Source organism: Helicoverpa zea, chromosome 31 (genome assembly GCF_022581195.2).
Source record: "Helicoverpa zea isolate HzStark_Cry1AcR chromosome 31, ilHelZeax1.1, whole genome shotgun sequence".
Lineage (NCBI taxonomy): Eukaryota > Metazoa > Arthropoda > Insecta > Lepidoptera > Noctuidae > Helicoverpa > Helicoverpa zea.
In genome coordinates, this window is record NC_061482.1 from 1,019,170 (window position 1) to 1,039,082 (window position 19,913).

The window sequence follows — 19,913 nt, forward strand, 5'->3', positions numbered from 1 at the left end:
ATATTATAGAATTCAGAGGCTATTCAGAGAGGATCGCTGTTCTCAAGTTCAGATTAAACAACACCAAAACCTTAACACTAGTCCAGACATATGCACCAACATCTACCTACAGCGATGACGACGTTGAGGATTACTACGACCTGTTAAACAAGGCTTGTGACGACAACAGAGGCACATTTAATATTGTCCTAGGCGATTTCAATGCCAAGATTGGTGTTCGACAAGGTCAAGATGACGACAAAATCATCGGCCCACATGGCTTAGGAATTCGCAATGAGAGGGGTATTCGTCTTCTTCCGTTCGCCTTCGGCCAAATGTTGAGCATCAGCAACACCTACTTTACAAAAAAGCCACAGCGTCGATGGACATGGATATCTCCAGACGGTAGAACAAAAAACGAGATTGACTTTATATTATCTTCCTGTAAGCATGCAGTAAAAGATGTTGGGATTATAAACCAAATACAATTTTCTTCTGACCACCGACCTGTTCGAGCTAGATTAGTATTTGATTTTAAAATTCACAGACAACAACTGTTCCGCAAACAAATAAAACCTTTAAGCAAACAAATTCTACTTGGCAACTGGGAAAACTTCGAGTTAGAACTCAAAAATAGTTTCAGTATATTGGACAATAATACAAATAACCCTCAAACACAATATGACAACATCCAAGAATGCATAAAAACGGCAACGAACAAAATAAAAACAAATAGACCAAAAACCAACAACTGACTAATAACACAATATCGCTGATTAATAAAAGAACCAACGCTGTTTGGCAAACCAAAGATTACAAGAAACTAGATAAGAAAGTAAAAAGACATATCAGGAAAGACTTAAGAAACTACAACACAAAATTAATTAAAACTGCTCTAGAGAGAGGTGGATCATTAAGATCGGCAAAAAATGGAATTTCGGGACACAAAACATGGTTGACGTGTCTGCGCGACAGAAATGGTGTTAAACAGCATAGTAGAGATACAATAACCCACATATGTACAGACTTTTACAAAACCTTATACTCAGATTCATCGCGACCCTCTGAACCTATTGATTACCTCTACACTGATGCTATCCCTCCCATCACTAGTGGTGAAATTGATTAAGCTTTAAAAAGCTTAAAATACAACAAGAGCCCTGGAGAAGATGGCATCAGTACTGAGATACTTAAACTATTCAAAATCACATTAATACCCCATATCACTAATCTTTTTAACTCTATTTTGTATTCTGGTCAGATACCAAAGCAATTTGCCCACTCCAATATAATTCTTCTCCATAAAAAAGGTGACAAGTTCGAAATCAATAACTATCGACCCATAAGCCTAATTTCCCATCTGTATAAACTCTTTATTAAAATTGTACATAACCGCATCAGAGGCCAGCTAGACCAGCATCAGCCAGTCGAACAGGCTGGGTTTCGCCCTTCCTTCTCCACAACCGACCATCTGTTTACGCTCAACCAAATAATAGAAAAATATAACGAATACCATAAACCGTTATACCTGGCTTTTGTGGATTACTCTAAGGCTTTTGACAGTCTCAAACACACAGCGATCTTTACATCTTTACGCTTGCAAGAAGTAAATGAGACCTATATAAAGCTTTTGGAGTTAATCTACAGAGCCAGCACAGCTTCAATTAAACTACTTTCCCCTGGCCCACCATTTTACATAGAAAAAGGCGTAAAACAGGGTGATCCGCTCTCCCCTAATCTGTTTACCTGTACACTGGAGGAAGTCTTCAGAAAACTCACTGTGCTGTGGACATCTAAAGGCATCGTCATCGGTAGCAAAAGACTTACCAACTTGCGTTTTGCTGACGACATCGTTCTTTTTGCGTCTACATCAGCAGAGCTCCAACAAATGCTCCAAGATCTGAGCAGGGCAAGCCTGGAGGTTGGACTTCAAATGAACATGAGCAAGACACACACAATGACCAACAGCACGAAACGTAGGGTCGAGGTAGATGGGCAAGCTCTACACTATGTCGACGAGTACATCTACTTGGGCCAGTTAGTTTCTTTCGATAACAGGCAAGAGAAGGAAATAGATCGCCGACTCGAGAATGCCTGGAAAAGCTACTGGTCCATGAAACAATACATGAAAGGGGACCTTCCCCTTTCACTCAAGCGAAAGTTAGTCGACATGTGTATCTTGCCCGTCCTAACCTACGGTGCGCAAACCTGGTCTCTCACCGAGTGTCAGAAGTCCAGGCTCAAGGTTTGCCAAAGGGCAATGGAACGTAGCCTTTTAGGCATTAAACGGACCGATCGCATACGGAATACCGTGATACGTTCCAGAACAGGAGTCGCTGATGTAGGCCAAAAGGCGGCAACATTAAAATGGAACTGGGCCGGACACGTCAGCCGAATGCATCCGGAGAGATGGGCCACTATTGTCACCCAGTGGACACCTCAGGATGGACACCGCAGGCGGGGTAGGCCCCGGAAGAGATGGCGTGACAAACTAGACGCCTACTGTCGAGACTGGTGGACACGGTCGAAAGATCGGGAAGAGTGGAAGCGAGATGGGGAGGCCTTTGCCCAGCAGTGGGACACTACAGGCTAGATATAATAATATAATATAATATAATAATTGTGTTTGCAAGAAAATTTAAAACGGGGACGTTATTAAATCTGTACAATTTTTCAATTCCAAATACGAATTGAGTGGCTTTCCGCCACTCAATTTTAAGGACTGCGCAAACATCATTCTAGGTCACATTCATTTAAATTATTTCGACGGATATACTTTTAAGTAGAACTTAACTTACAACTTACTCAAGTAAAGTAACGTTCGAATATTTTGAGTTTGTAACATAGCGCAATAATAATTAATATAGAATAAGATAGTTTTTAGAATTTGTATTATGTACTGGCGTTAAATGCCCAATGTTGCTGTGCCCTAACAGGGTCCAATTGTCCTTAGCTGTAAGCCTACTACAACACCTTATCAAAAAAATTGTGTAATGCAAATAAATGATATGAAATTTTCTGTCAGTCAGTTTTACGGGTTATAAACTGACCCCCTTACTTATAAAATCTCTAATCACCTTCTAAACAACATTTTAACTAATCACTACTTAAAGTCTTAAGTAATGATTAAATGTTAGTTAAGACATGGTTAAGCTACGTTTATAAGTAAGAATTTTCTTAAACTGCCCTTAAGTATTACTTATTTTTAATTCACGTTTATAAGTAAGGCTGTTAGTTATTAGAACTTCATGTAAATTAAATCAATACAGTAGCATTCATCCAGTATATGGCTCAATCTCAGCGGCCGAATCGATCAAAGTTGCTACACCTTCCGAGGCTGATCAATATATGATTGACAGTTTAATGTTATACCATCGATAGAGATTCTTTAAATAAATGATAAGCTGTTAGTTCTAGCCTTTTTAGTATGAATTTCAGCCATCACCAGCCTTTGTATCGTCCCACTGCTGGTACAGGCCTCCTCTCACACGGAGGATTGAGCGTTAATCACCACCCTTGCTCAATACGGGTTGGTGATTTTAGACTTTAAAATCCTGGTTCCTCGGGATGTTTTCCTTCTCATTTAATCAGTCATTAGTGTCCAAGATGTATATTTAATATACATAACGTAATAATATACATGAATATCAGCCATTATATCAACTGGGTAGCTAAAGTACAAATTCATTGTGATGTATCGTTTTTATTTAATTTTTCAGTCAAACATTTAGATCAAACCGAGATAATAATGAGTGTAAGGTAGAAGTGAGTCTTAAGCTTTTTTGTGGAGTAACCGACCTTGTGTGTATTATGATACACTGCAAACAGCAAAATCATATAGTTCGGCCATTCAGAGAATGCGTTCCTGACACGTCGCGATTGAACTGACGACGTAACTACATTCATTGATTATTGATATAATAATGTTGTTTTAATGCTCCTCAATTGTTAAAACGGTAAACAACCAGCAAAAATATTTTTATCGTAACTGCAACGCCATTGCAAAGTTACGTCGTCAGTTCAATCGCGACGTGTCAGGAACGCATTCTCTGAATGGCCGAACTTATAACATGTATTTGTGATTGAAAATTACATTGAAAGTTCAATAAAAGCTTGTAACTATCCTTTGCAGAATTCATACACTAGTCTCATTAGGCGTCGTCCTAATTGGCAGCGGTCGCGCGATGGCGCGATGCGTTTTTCATCTAAGACGTCGTCCTAATTGACAGCGATTGTACGATGACACGATGCGTTCTCGTCGTTCGATGAGTTCAAACATACAGATTTCATCAGTGTGTCCTATTTGAACCTCGCAAGTGAGATAGTGAGATCGTGAGATGAAAAACGCATCGCGTCATCGTGCGATCGCTGCCAATTAGGACGACGCCTTAAAGGTCAAAAGTAATTAATTGCTAAAGAAACCTAATAATAATGAATTACTAAAGTAGTAAAAATTGCATGCCATAGTTGAACACTTAAAAGTTTGAACACTCAGATCAAGTGAGCCGACGCGCGTAGTCTCACGTTACGCGCTACGGCGTAGCAAACAACATGCTACGAAAGTTTCATGTAATTATTACTTTCTTCAGTCATTTGTATACAGTTTCATTAAAAGTAATAGTGGTAATTATTACGCATTATAGTAAATTGTAGTTTGATCCCTATTATTTAACTCCTTAAATTGCTAAGCAGTCCCGTATAATATTTTCAGGAAGTTTATGCCTTAATATAATAGATATAATTATAACAAACGGTTCATTTTAACTGGAATTGGCAAAAAAATGGATTTCAAAAACTTTGAGTTACAAGTTTAAAAGTTCATAATCTAGACATTTTAACAGAAAGCAAAGTACAAAATGTATTGACTACGATCGATCAAAAATGTATATTATTATGCTGCGCTGTACTTTTATTTACTTTACATCAGAAAAATGAAATATTGCTTTGTTCCTGTGAATATATTTATTCGAATACTTTATTTTATATTTGTTTGGTAGTTTAAAGTATTCTACAACGGTAACTAGCTTTTTGCACTTTTATTCAATAACAACACGTAACTAGCGAACTTTCAAGAAATAAGATGGAAGATCTTTTACAATAGAACAAAATGTATTGAGTATCAGAGTACAAAGTTTCCCAAACAGATTTTTTTAAAATTAGTAATGCTTGACTGCAATGCTTAACCTTACATTCTTGCCGGTAGAATTTAAGACCGTAACCCATAGTTAAGGGTAGGATTTAAATAAGCTTCGTAAATTCGTAAGTAATTTTTAAAACGTACGCTAGATGTAAACTGGGTAGTCCACCTCTTTATCTTAAAGACTGGTAATTTGTTAACAACATGAGTTGTACCATTCAGTTTGTACCGACATGAGAAAAGAAAATGTAGATTCACTAAAAAACTAAAATAAAAGTAAATGTTGTTATGAAAGAGTTCGATCGTTGCTTGCTGGATATTCGGTTAATTGATAGATTAAGGAAGAACTTTTCTTTTCAATATTATTGCTAGGTATATAATTTGAAGCGTAGTATGTAGTACCCGCGTGCATTCGTGAGCAATTGACGAGTGACGGAAGCACTCTACAAGTCGTCACGTTGACCCGCCGGCAAGCAACGTGCGAACTCGCTCAACAATGAATCTTTACAATCTATTCAAAAAGGGGAAACAAACAACCACCTCGTGTAAAAATAAAAGAAAAAAAAGAAAAACTTTTACCCTATCTCGTGCAAAATGAAGATGTGGTGAAAATGTCTCCTCTAAGACGCGTGATCGAACGAGTTTATTTAGTCTCCATAAACTAAACTTGAGCTGTCAAAGCTCCTTGTTTAGTCGAAAATCAGGCTTTACCATCCGATATGACCACGCCATACGATAGTGTTGGAAAAATAATTAAATGCTGTAAAGAAATGTTATTGTAACTTGTTAACACACACAGTTATATTGTTTGACAAATAAAAAACATGGGATAGCAACCAAATTGTCTTTAATTGCGATTCATAATTTTGTGCCTACCCTGAAAATCCCTAAGTCCTCTCTCAAATCAATCTCAAAAATCTCAAACTACTTTAAAATGTCTCATAGAAAAAATGCAGTAAAAACTTTAAGTTTAAGTTTATTTCAATTGTGTGATGCACCTGTAAAATGTGTACCTATCATCTAAACTGCTACTATGTAGTTAAAAAAGTCCTTATAAGTTCGATTACATTTTAAAAGACGACAAAAACATTGTGTCGAGTCGGCCACCTGTAGCTGAATGAAAGAACACGTGCCGACGAACGAATATTTTCCTTCAAGCATGAATGGTGAATGAAACTTAAGACTTCGGAATCCAGTAAAGTACAACAAACAGTAAAACATTTATATTATTTTGTCACGTAGGGTGTTTGTAACTTGTTGCTTTTCTTTGTAAGGAATTCAAGTTATTGTTTGGTAGATAAGGGATTGTATCGAAGCACCCTACGTGCAAATGGAGTCTAACAAGTAGTGGTGAACATTCCACGGTCATAATGATCATATACGAGCTTCGACCTTCTTATCAATAGATGCTTTATCCTGTTGAAGGGTAGTTTCAGCTCACTTTTTTAAGAACCCGTTGAACATTTGCCACCATTGTTAGACCGTGTAAGACTAGCACTTACTTTGTCAGCGGTTCTTGGGGAGCGCCTTCATCAGCGTCGGTTATAACCAACGGCTTTGGCAGCCCTGGCGGCTTTGGGGGCTCTAACGGCTTTGGCGGCTCTGACGGCTTTAACGGCTCTGGCGCAAAGACGTCAGGTTCCAAATCGGGCTCTACATCATGCTTAGATGATCCTCGAGCCGAGTTTACTTCGGTATTAAATCTAAAAAAATACACAGCCTTACTTATAAAAATCATCTAATCATCTTCTAAGCATCATTTTAACTAATTACTACTTAAATACTTAAGTAGTGATTAAACATTTGGGTTCATTAGGTAAGACATGCTTAAGCAACGTTTATAAGTAAGAATTTTTCCTAACCAGCCCTTAAGTATTACTTATTATTTAATTCACATTTATAAGTAAGGCTGACACTGTTTAATATACAGTACAAAAGTCAACAGTTGGTGACATCGGAACGCAAGAACGCTTAATATTATCGCAAGCTACACTGCAGCGATTTTAAACTTTCATTACTTTTTAAAATATTTTTAGTATATCGTATTGCAAAGGTCCACCGATGACTCGCGTCATAGAGAGAGCGAACTCGATATTATAACTGTTTAAATGGCAAAGGTTACAGAGAATAACGCCCACTCTTCATTTCTGCGCAGTATTTAAGCTCAGCCCGACAGTTCAGCTAAATGGAAATTTATTTACAGTTGCATTCACTGTAGTGTCAGTGTAAAATAACTTTATATAGTGTAATGGATTTAACAAAAGCCAGAGTGGCTGGACTCTGATGGCAGTACTTGCTTTGTGTATCATTGTACTATCATTTAGAGACATTATCCGATTAATCGATACTTTAATGATCTATTGAAATTTTGAGTAAATTAAGGCTGATTGGGGCGGGCAGCCTTAATTTATTCGCTAATAAGTAGTTGTTTATTCGCTTTTAAATAATTTCAAGGGAATGATACCTACAAGTTTTAGTATATTAGCCATTCTCACAGGTCTAGTTATACGTAACTGGATAGTTACTCAAGTACGATTGTAGAGGCTCTAACCTGGGCAAGTACCAATGTATAATTCAAGGTATGCTTTCTAAATATATATTTTAGATGGAAGAAAACATCATAAGGGACTTTCTTAAGACCCAAAAATGTCTTTCCAAAACTTTCCAAGAGAACATTGTGGTTTTCGATAATTCGTTCTCTGTATAAGGATTGTGTCCTACAATGGGACAGTAAAAAAGGGCGATTGATACATTAAAACGTGTTCTGTAAAACTGAGGAGTTCGTAGGTTCTTAACATTGTGATGAAGAGATCGGTCAGCTCTATAAGGCAGGCACCATTTACAATTAAACATAGTTGTACCTACGTACAGTCAGAAAGAAGCCTAGAAAGTCTAAAAGCCAGTCCTACAAAGGGGTATCGTGTTACAAGGCTCCATGAAGGACCAATCTTCTAACATTTCCTACGGAGAGAGCTGTAGGAATAACAGGAAAAAAACAATACGGTTTCAGAGACTTGTCGGTGTTATGCGCGAAAAAACGCGGGAGTCAGCTGTTTGACAGACAGCTGTTATACCGGACTGACTTACTGACGTTATTTACAAACTTTAAGTTTTTTCCGTAGATAGACGAAGTACTATCGATAGTTTCAAACAGTTTCTTTTTCAAGTGGCTAATTTAAATTGCTGACTGAGTAAAAATTTGGTGTAACCCTTTGCATAATAATGTTACAGGAAAAAATATATTTAAAATTGCTGCATGTGTTACAGAGGTGTACAATAAAAACATTAACCTACAGATTTGATGGATATTTTAACGTAAGTATTTCATTGAGATAGTGCAAATGAATTGTTGACAAACTTTACAACGATATTGGCTTTACTTAAAGATATAAAAGTCAAACATTTAGTATTCCGAAGATTTCTTATCCTATTATGTAAATAGAAAAAACTGCACCATCCCAAAAAAATCTTTACGAGTATTAAACAAGGCCCTATAACTTTCGCAGTGATAAATATGCTTAAATTGCACTAGCTAGGATTTAAAAATACGAGAAACTAAAATGATGTAGGGCAGAACGCAGCAGCGCGGGGTGTGAGACCCACCTCCCCCGGGGTCCCGCGCCCACAGACTTGACCTATTTCCCCGCTATCAAGAGACGCACTAATTGACGACACAAACTCCTAGCTCGATTTCACAACCTTAATATTTCAGGACTATTTCGCAATTGACTCTAATCCATTACTGCTTACAAACAAGACGGCATGGAACAGCTCGCTGCAGCGTTGAACGCGTGCTTCTCAATGTTTGTACACATTGAAAAGTCGAGCAGTGTGCTAACTAAATTCAGCACTACACATTCTGTTAGCTTAGGCAGAACTCGCATCTGCATTCATCACCAACTTATTATAACACAAACCTCGAGAAGAGATCTGCTAAGTTAGGTCTGTTGGATACATCCAAACCGCACATTTTGTTCGTTTTATATCACTTTCACCACAAATACAAAATAAAATAAAACTTAAATTAAAAAAAAAACTAAAATAAAGAAAAGAAAAAAGCAAATTATTCGGTAGCTACGATGTTAACACCTCCCGAATTTTTTAAAACTTTTAAATTAGTAACGAATAAAAGGAACAGTATGAATCGTATAATGTTCACTGCCACAGATCGCACCAAGCGGAACATGATGAGAACGTGCTGCTTGGAGCACAGTCGCGACGTGAATAATGGCGATCGCAAATGGCAGGTAGGGGTGGCTGGGCGAACAACATCGTCATGGAAACAGGCATGCGCGTGTGAGTGCGCGTGTTGTATACAAGCAATGCACTTACAGATGCAGTTGTGGGGCGGCGCAAAGCGCCCGCCCCCGGGAGTACGCAGGCCCACACGTGGCGTCTTCTCCCCGCTGTGGCCAATGCGCGAACAACCCTTACGAATGATCTCACAGCGGGCACGAAGACTTGCAGCCGGCGGGACCGAGCCCCAGGCCCGTGGCATTCAGGTGTACCTGGAACAACACCACTTCATTATGCAATCGTCCAACGCAGGCAAATTAGCTCATCACCAGTCAGACAGTGAAGACAAAGTTAGATTTAAATCTGATCAGTCATAATTCTTACAGTCTAGATCTTTTCCGCATTTCTATCCGTAAAGCTAACTGTACCCAAAACAAAAGTTTTTGTTCCAAAATCTCTTAATAGACATTATGGAAATGTTACATTATATTAGCTAGCTATTTTAGCACCAATACCATAAGCAAGAGCACATAATTAAAGCATAGTCACATAGTGCTTTGATATTATGGCATTGGTTCATCGACAAAGAAAACGTTTGAGACACATAAATCAGTTCAAGATTGCACGCGCTACACATGTAATTAAACAAACTAGCTTATCGAACTTGCACAAATCGAATCAACTTAAACTCTGTTGATAATGCTAGGCCATTATTTCAATTTCACTATCCTCATTATTAATTTCCTCGGCGGGCCATACACACTTTTCCCGCTACGCAGCGCGAGCCTACGAACGTACGTAGGCTATTCATAGACGTAAAGTTAAGTTAGAGATTACTAAGAATTTACAACGAAGTACCACTTCAGGTGCGGTAAGAATCTACAGGAATCGAAATGTGTTACAAGGTTGGCATATTTTTAGACATCTCATTTAAATAAATTCGCAACTGTGTACTGACCAAGTTAAGAGTCCTTTTTGATATAAACTCTTCACGCCGTGTTGCCAATTAATCTAATTACTAGGACCGCATTGACAACCTCGTTATTGCAATGGTCACCATGCCGGACTGCCGAAATGTTTGCAAAAGTATTCCGATTTTTTAACGAAATGACATAAAATAGATCGATTTTAAAACATTGTTGATTAACGCTAACACGTGTTACGACTATTCCAACTTTTAGTTTGCACGAAACTCCCGACGCCCCACAGGCAATTTAGCAATAACAGATTGGATTTGTACCTACGTCAAAATTGTGCATATTTATAGACGGGATCATGCAATCAGTGCAATCACTCACATCCTGGACTCTTATAATACATTTCTTTTATATTGTACGATTGGTAAAAGAAAAAAATATCTACAACAAGATGCCATAGAAAAACTAGCTGTCGCCTGACCTTCCGAATGTAAAATAGGATATAATCCCGCATAATATAAACTTTTGCGTATCTATAAAGACGTCCGTAATTTAAAACCTATTGTTTTTACATTTACGGCGCAAATACAGAATACCGCACTGAACTGGATATCGCTCAATATTTTTAACGAAAAAGGATATTGATAAAGGATAGTAAAAAACGGGCGGCTAATCAAATGAACATTACAATAAGATGAACATAATCTTGTGATGCAATTACTCCTAGGCCCAGGTTGACCGACGGTACAAACATCTGTTTTTCTTAAAACGGCTGTTTACTTTGAAACTTGAACGTGAAAATTCATAGTGAACAGTAGTTTTAAGAAAACTGAAGCTAATGTTAACTTAGGCCTTAGGGTTAACTCATATTCGCTATAGAAATTCAGATACGCTGAGTCAAAATTTACGGAGTCGACTTAGCCCGTATTTAGAACTTAGAAATGTCGATGTTATGGACCAAGTGATAAATTGAGCAGTATACATAATGCCCGGTCATTATGAAAAATGCCCAATATGAGAGCGCAATTTGATAATAATTATTCAAATAATCAAATTGACCGGGCACTATACATATTGCCCGTGACCTTTTGGGCAAAGTAATACAAGCAAAGTAATAACATATTTATATTCATTTTTTTCTTGTTATTGCCATTTAATTTAAAATAAACTAAATATTAAACCACTTAAATAATCAGCCTCATGATTTGGATTAATTATGAAGGACTTCTGCCTTAAAAATCCACTAGTTTTTGCATTTAAAAGTTAAGGAAAGTCATATTTAAAGGGTGCTTATTAAACAGGCTCCTTTTTAATATAATTATTCGCCCCGAATAATGTATGTTGCCTTCTTAATTACTAAGTCAGCCACAATTAACGAGCATCTAAATAATACTATCTCAGCCACTCGTTATCTTCTAAGTAAACCGCTCTAAATACAACTCCGCATGATGGTTATTTTTTAGCATCTAAATTTGTAGCATGCGTTCTAACAGTAAACTTCTAAAATACTATTAAACGACATCATAAAATTTATTTATTTAGCTTCTAATTTTTTAACTCAGTACGTTTAAAATGTAAGCAAGCAACATGCAGCAAGCATGGCTTCTGTCACGGCTCCGGTGCTGCGGGGCTCCGGCGGTCGAATGCGAGCTTATCGTCGCAGATGGTTTTCACGCTCACCGCCGCAGCTTCGGCTTGCTGGCCGGCTCAGCCGGCCAGCCTCAGCCGCGTCGGCGAGCGTTAAAACTACCTGCGCCTCAGCTCGCAGGCCGCCTCGCCCCTCCACACTTACGCGGTTGTGAATTGCACTCTAGGGGTAGGACAGACAAGACTACGTGGAGTCGGTTTTGCAGCGATACGTTTTCGTCACATCATCCTCCGAGCCTTTTTCCCAAACTATGTTGGGGTCGGCTTCCAGTCTAACCGGATGTAACTGAGTACCAGTGCTTTACAAGGAGCGACTGCCCTATCTGACCTCCTCAACCCAGTTACCCGGGCAACCGTTACGTGGGATACGTTTTCGTCACTAACTTCAATTTTTTGCTTTATTATCAAATTGCCCAACTGTCATGTAGCAATATAATAATGCCCGTGCAATGTGATAAATAATGAAGTTAAGATAGTTATTAATCACTTGGCCCGATAAAGCTAGACATTATTCATAATGCTCGGGCATTATTAATAATGCCCGAATTAATCACATGGTCCATAACATCGATATATGATTCTAGAACAACCGTTGTAATCAATAAATCCTTGTGAGAGAAAAAGCTTTCGCCGGGCAGACAGAGTGGGTCTATATATAAACAGCTGGTTGTTATTGTTGTTAAAGATATCTGGAACTAAAACTAATCCGATTCAGAATATAGCTCCAAATATAGAAGAACTATCCTAATTCCAAGCGATTGTATTATGATAATAACAATATTCCGAGAAGTGTCGTAGGTGACGATTAAATTAGATGTTGACAGGATTCAATTTGCCCTGGACGGTATTTATAGACTGGTTTATTATTTGAAAAAAATATAGCTGGACCTAATCTACTGTTTCTTGCCTTTCTTTACAGAAAGGAATCGAAACCGGGAGCCTCTAACGTGAAAGTCGTCACAGACTTACGAGCCTACGACCGGAATCGGCAAGAACTGTCGAACTGATCTGGTTATGACGCTAGAAAATAGGCATGGGCATTCCATGATAGACTATCGTATCATAGCCGTGCTTAGACTTGTTAGAAAAATCGTGTAATGAACTTTGATCGAGCATTAATAAAGCATTTTTCAAGTGTTTAAACTTTCCAATCAGCATACACGGCCACCAAATATGATATTTAAACTACACAAATAGCATATGCCGTTAATTTTAAGCAGTTTGATGCTCCATCAACAACGACGGCAACAGGGATAGTTCGAGGTGCTTAAAAAAATAAACTGTTTGGCTAGTGAAACACAAATATAAAGTTAGATTCAGTCACAATAGATGAGAAATAAAGCTAGCCTTAACATGGTCAGAGGGAGCAAAGCACAGGTAAAAAGGTACGTCACAGTTAGTGCATATAGGTTTCCTACTACAAAAAACACAATATCAACAAAAGCAGTGTTGAAACGACGTAGTCTGCTTTATTCTAAACACTAACAGCCTTACTTATAAAAATCATCTTATCATCTTCTAAGCATCATTTTAACTAAATACTTCTTAAAGCCTTAAGTAGTGATTAAATATTTGGGTTCATTATTTAAGACTTGCATAAGCAACGTTTATAAATAAGAATATTTCATAAACAGCCCTTAAGTATTACTTATTATTTAACTCACGTTTATAAGTAAGGCTGTAAGACTCAGTAAACGACCATTAAACCATAACGAAAACAAAACCAACCGTATACTTGCCGCCCAATGGTCAAACCGGCGAAATAACAACTGAAAATGGTTCGGATATCGATACAATTATATGGTTCAACTCATCGTAAGAAAATGTGAATGGTTTGCGAACCTAGCACAAAAGAGATTTGAAGTTATGAATATATTCTTTCACAACAGTTCCAGCCACCACTGCATGCGAATTTCAATGTCATAAGCCTTCGCGCTCTCGTTGCCGTCGGCGTACCAGCTGTAGTAGAACCCAGTGACTTGGCAAGAGATGGCAACAGACGGTATGTCATTTATTTCCCTGGAAGATGGGTAAGTGTACCTCGAAACTCTAACACCATCCCAATTTCCTAGAACTGTGTGTTGTACTGGTTCCCCTGCTGCAGAGAACCTCAAGCGGCGACAATACATATAATAGCCTTATCGACAACTATATTTTTGCGAAATCTGGGGTTGAAACTTTAGGGTCGTGGGGCTAAGTGCACACTTCTTTTCAAGGCTATAGCAAAGCGACAGGGTAACGCTTCCAGTGTCCCAAAGGCTGGACTTTATTTCAGCCAATGGCTAAAAATTGGACTACAACGAGGCAATGCCGCCAACCTAATGGGTACACTTCTGATTGGCAGCGATCAGGAGGAGTTTTTTGACGCAATATATTAGATTTCGATTGAGAAAATGTTATTTTTAGTATTTCGATATCTAGACTGGTTTATTTAAACGTAGTTAAATTGTTTATATACAGTCGCATGAATCTCTTATAACTATTTTTATTATGATGTTGAGAACTTTACAAGCATTGCACTTAGTGCATATTTCCTTTTCTATTTTTTATAAAATTGTATTAACTACATACACTATTAGTTTACACAATGAGACGGGTCTTGTTGCGGTTTGTAGTGTCACGTAGCCTCCCACGGAACCTCCGGAATACGACACCCTTCGGCTAGGACTGTTCCTTGAACATATCGACGTGCTGAGTCGGGACAAGTACTACTAGTCCAGCTGGTTTCTATCCGATGCACTCCACAACATCTTCGACGTTCATGGAGAGGTGTAGATGCGAAACTCGTAACATACAACTGCACCGCAGGGATAGTGGGACGCAGCGGCATGCTCGGACTTGGCAATGCAGTTCCGCACTGATTTCGGTTAGATGCCTTCTTTAGATGAAGCCATTCTACATGATACTTTGTTTACCAAGCTTTGGGCTGGGTCGGGATTAAGAGCACAGATACCAACACTCCACTTACAGGCTTGTATATTATAGGAAACTTCTGCCATCAACATTAAAATATTGCAATCAGCAGCAATTACATCGTACTTCAAATCTACGTCGTAGTACAGGTAGAGTCAGTTAACTCAATCAATAATGACAATGGGACACCTGTTTAATAGTCCGAATAATTTGATGACTGCACAAAATTATCTTGTTATGCTCATTATAGGTGAACGCAGACCGTAAACAAATGGTCATCAATTAAAGATTGATTGCAATGCGCTTTTTGACATTAATATCATTAATATCATCGTGCTTTCATCACACGCCGCAACGATGTCCACACTTCCACAGTATTGTAGATATCGTAAAAGAACACTAAAGGTCGTATTATATTGTAACGGCACGTTACAGACTTTGAAACCATGCTTTGCCTGCAAGGTCCAAGTTCACCGTAAGCAACTGAAAGTTACAAGCTTATAGTCCATCCACGGGCCGCGAGGTGGAAGTATCTTATCATCACGAAAAACACATTATAATATGGCATTTACGAGTGGCTCGCTTGCATAGTGCCGGCGGCTCGCGGCAGGCCACTATAAGCATGCGGTTACCCTAACCACTACGGTTTGTTCAAAGGGGAGTTGTTAAGTAGCTGGTTATGGAACGTATTACACGATATACGGATAGGTGTTACCGTGTTTTAAGAGTATGCCATGAACTTATGTTTTAGGGTGTCCCCTCATATATCGACGCGGAATCAGCTAATACGGTCAAAAAAGCCTTCTTTCTACGTAATACGGGTGTTACTAATACCATTTGCATCGGCTCAGCTTGGACGACGCGTCGCGACGCCGGCCGACGGCGAAACGAGCCGTTTGTATAGCAGATAGACGATAAGTCGAGTAACGATGTTGATACGCACTGGGTAGACCTTTAGCTCTTCTGTACAGGGCATGTTTTTCCTGTGAAAATCTACGGTAAATTCACCGCATGGGCATGGCGTTTAGTTTCGTATGGGTCACTTTAAAAAAGTGCTGTTAATAAGGTGTCACGGCACGGCAAATACGCCGTTCCTTTAACAAAAAACGTGCCGTGTACAAGAGCTCTTAAAAAACCTTACTATAAATTGATCATGTGGCAATTGACGCAATGTTTTGTAAAAATTAAAGTACAGGAATATATTTTCTTAATTCTTGTCTAACATTTGCTTATTCTGTTACTTCCGTTTAGGTACTTCGCGTAAACATATAAATACGCGTATTTAGCAGCCGACGGCAGCTATATCATAAAAAAAAATCCTTGCAAATGTAAGGTTTTACAATTTAATAGTGTTTAAAAACTCTTTCGATTGTAAAAGGTTTTGAGAACTGACAACTGACGTCAGACGAAACGCGGGTTTCTTAAAAAAAATAAAAACAAAAGAAGGGAATAAAAGACAGGACTTGGCTGGTCGGGGGTCGCATTTTTTAGTTAGCGATATTATAATAGAAAATAAATGCTAATTATAAACTGTAAATAGTAAACTGGTTTTTCTTCAACGTGAATCCTTCTACTAGAGACACTTTCCACCACTACAACCAGGAGACTCTTACACAGTGTCTAAATCAAAATAGTTTTAATTACAGACCCGCAGTTTTTAAAAGTCGTTTAAAAATCAAGATCGAAAACCCACGAAAGTGCTATAATTCAATATTTACAGTACAAGCAAAGTTACGATCGTGTACATGATGATAGTGGTATGGTCAAATATCATGATTACACGAAATAGACCCAAAACCAAGCGAGTTGAGTTAATTTACTACGGATGTACGTTTAATCGGGCTAATGCCGATAGTATTGACTCTGTGAAAAAGCTCTGTTTTGCGCTTTACTGTATGCGTCGGCTGAGTGCAGTCGATGTAAGTTCCTGACAGCAAGCGACGGACGTAAATTCGGTTCAAATTAAAGCTTTTATTTTCCCTTCCGCGGCGGTGAGTACGAAAACGCGGGTTCAAAACCTGTTTCAAGGAATGTCTTTCTACATTTGTTAGAAAAACCAAAGCAAGAGCGTCGAGATTTATGATCAAGTTAACACTTAATTTTCTATTTGTTGTTTTTTTTAGAATTAGATACACAATATGCAGTTTGAAATAGAAACGACATTTATTAAGTTCTTAATCTATAACTAGGTGGCAACCGATACATTATATCATTCCAATGCACCAATAAAAATTTAATAGACACGTTCGTTTTCAGATATCCGACATAAAACAGCTTTAACAGATTTCTTTACACACTCAAAACGGAATATACATAAGTAATTCATTTATGTAACTGTTCGTCCAAAAAATTTTATTTCGTTAATTTCGGCGGCATTACTGCACTATTGTGGTCGCACTCGGCTGTCCGTAACAAAATTATCGTAGGGCGAGCATGTTTCCATGTAAACCCTGATTATGTCTCTTGTTTGTTAACAGTTAAAATTCGTTTCACTGCATATTTGGTATTCAGCAAGAGCTTGCAGTGTATGCTGGTCCGCGTATGGTGATGAAGAGTATAAAAACGGATATCACATAACTAGGTCATATGTGCTTTCATCAATTAACATTTCGTTGGGATTTTAAGTTGATTTTATTTGTGTTCGTGGTTATCAAAAACTGGGTTACCCGACGGAACTTTGCTTTGCGATCACGGTAGGACGGGTATGCAGAACTTATATGAATGAAATACTCCTAGTTTGACACTACATGCGGAATTACGCATGTAATAACAAATGTATACTTCTTACTAGTATTTTAAAGCTGAAGAGTTTGTTTATCGTGCGAATCTACTGCGAATTTAAACAAACAAAAAAAACGAGCAAGGTATTATAGAATTTTGATCTGAGTACACGAAGTATGTCTACAGGACGCGGGCCAAAACGGCGGCGGACGCTAGTAAAACAATAATATGTTAAAAATCTCAATCTGGAACGTGGAAGCTTTGTCGTCGCATGGCGAGCGTCCCTATATTGTATCCATCAATCGTGCGAGTGCAATATCAAGGAAAATGCATGCATTTCAACGACCTACTTACGTTGGACGCCTATGCCTGCTCAAAAACGTCCCACTCTCAAAAGAATTCCAAAACAGAAAGTAACAAGTTCGGGACCTGCGAAATTGACGTACAGCTGCCGAGATGCGACTTAAATTGAAATATTTTTGTTTGTCCTACAACATAGCCTTTGTTTTAGTGAGGAATGGTGCTAGCGGCCATTTTTGTTCTATTTTTATTCCGCTCTAATTATGCCTTTCATATTGACAGCACCGGATAGTTTATTTGCCCCGAGCGAGTTCCCAAATGGTATTAAATTCCTTTAAAAAAGATAAATGTATCAACCGGACATCTGTGTTTACGTACGAACAGGGTCCAGAACATCTTATAGTTGGAAATTGATTGATTGGGCGTTAGGTTGGCGTGTTAACCGATTTTCCAATAGAAAACCACGTTATTTGAGAGTGTTATAGGCTCTATCATTTCAGGTAGGGGAACTACTTCCCAGGGACACAGGTGAATACACGAGAAACAGCCAGAACCAACTTTACTCAACATACAAAGTACCTAAGCTGTAATGTAGGCCACACACTCAACCTCAAGCCGATGATTGAAACCACATTATGGATGGCACCAAAGTTAAGACAAGTATGTTGCAACCGGTTCTATGGCACCATTAACCTTGTTCAATATGTTTATAGGAAAAACTCGACTTCCTCTCTCACAGACAACACACAGATTACTTCTAAATTTCCACAAATATCTTTACTACAGTGTATAAAAGTACGAATAGAAATAAGTTGTAAAATCTTACACATAGTGCTGAAATATGTGCGTATCCAGATCACACTAAGTCAGTTTTGCTCATGCATGAAAAGGAATATACTCTTTAAGATTTCCAAAAAGGAAAAAGACCTTCCAATAGTATTTTGTCAATTGTGTCAACCACTGAATAGCTAATGTCCCAAATCGCCGAGATTGTTAACGATATTTTAGTAGGCCAATAGCCAATTATTGAGCCCAAACGCCGCCGCCGTGTTCTCAAAAGTTTTTCATCGTTGAATGATAAATCTGAAGATCGTTCCTACAAAATCTATCCAATTAAAAGTTAAAACCATTTCAGCTTCCGACAAGCGAGGTTGTCTATTGACACATTTAAACCAGTTTCATGAAACCAGATAGTAAATGGTAACTGTGTCAAGTAACAAATGAACGGAAAATATTGGAGTTTTTCATTTTTTATCTACTGCGCTGATCAATATCGAATGGATCTATACTGTATCCTGAAAATCATTCAGGTATAACTTAACTAATTAAGGCTTATATATTAAACACGTCATTTAAAAACTGCAAAATTTATTTTCCCATCTCATCAGACTTGTGCAGTGGTACTTATTTACAAAGTTATGTTTCAATTCCGAGAAATACAACTAGGTTGAAGTAGTCAGACATCATCTTGAAACTTCAGAAGTAAGTTCTGAAGCCTCTTTCCAAATCCCGCGTCAGACAGTTACGAACTTTACTGTCATATCGCAGAACTATGATATTTTAAACGGGACATTAGTCTTGTATAAGATTTCATGATAATAATACCTTAACATAGTGAAGTTACCCCGTATTTATATTTTGTCTGCCACGCTTCTTAGAGATAACATTGTTACAGCGGGTCCCCGTAATGACCTTATATTAAATTTCGATCAAAACACCCCGAAAACCATTACACGTGTCTGCGACTATGAAAACGTGTCCAGTGTTAAATGACAAGAGCAGGAAGACAGTACTCGTGTTAGGATAATTTGCATCTCATAGTATATTATTTAATTTCTTGGATTGATGCTGTGAACGCCTTGAGTGTCATGATTGCTCTAACTGGCTCTCAAGGCAGGGCGTCGAGTGCAGGGGGACTGCAAGTGGGTGCAATAATAGAATGATACTGCACTCCAGCCTGATGCACGACACGTGATGATGCCACTTGCTGGTGACTGACACGTTCAATATCTTATAATGTGCCGTGAACTTTGATAAATTGATTCCACGAGTAAGTCTAGACC

At 38.2% G+C, this 19,913-nt stretch overlaps 1 protein-coding gene across 2 annotated transcripts in view; it reads right to left on the reverse strand.

The window, feature by feature from the left end:
* The window catches only part of LOC124645178, a 48,592-nt gene that overhangs the window by 21,140 nt on the left and 7,539 nt on the right, over nt 1–19,913 (reverse strand). The window contains exons 2-4 of one of the 2 annotated variants that reach the window (XM_047184944.1): nt 9,449–9,624; nt 6,619–6,819; nt 5,696–5,876 (exon numbers count right to left, since the gene is read on the reverse strand). The gene's annotated coding sequence lies outside the window, so the exon portion shown is untranslated. The remainder of the gene's footprint in view (nt 1–5,695; nt 5,877–6,618; nt 6,820–9,448; nt 9,625–19,913) is intronic. The other variant, XM_047184943.1, reaches the window with a different exon arrangement.